We start from the raw sequence: 344 nt of genomic DNA on the forward strand, positions 1-344 counted from the left end.
ATGGGGCTTTGGTGCTCACTGAGTCTGCCCCCTGAGTGTGTCCTTTATGGATCCGAGGAGCTGCAATCTGGATGGTCCCACTCTGACCACTGGGCACACTGGCTCCTGGATCTAAGGAGGTGCTAATCTAGCCTCTGCCTGAGGCTATCCCACAGGAGCCAGCTTCGACGCAATGCAAGTTGCCCTGGGGCCTTTTGCTCCCTTCTTTTAATCGGCGGACGGTCCCCGTGCCTGTGCAGGCCGAGCCAGGGCCCTGGGTTCCCCGTCCCGCAGAGGAACGCGGGGTGACTTGCCACAGCCCATGGTGTGCGCGTGCCCGAGCCAGGATCGGGACCAGCAGACCA

General features: G+C 62.2%; 1 protein-coding gene across 1 annotated transcript in view; it reads left to right on the forward strand.

Moving 5' to 3' along the window:
- Window positions 1-344, forward strand: part of TTYH3 (tweety family member 3) — a gene marked incomplete at its 5' end in the record, with an annotated part of 14,041 nt that overhangs the window by 11,987 nt on the left and 1,710 nt on the right. The gene's annotated exons all lie outside the window — the stretch shown is intronic.

Source organism: Myotis brandtii, unplaced genomic scaffold, assembly GCF_000412655.1.
Source record: "Myotis brandtii unplaced genomic scaffold, ASM41265v1 scaffold786, whole genome shotgun sequence".
Taxonomy (NCBI): domain Eukaryota; kingdom Metazoa; phylum Chordata; class Mammalia; order Chiroptera; family Vespertilionidae; genus Myotis; species Myotis brandtii.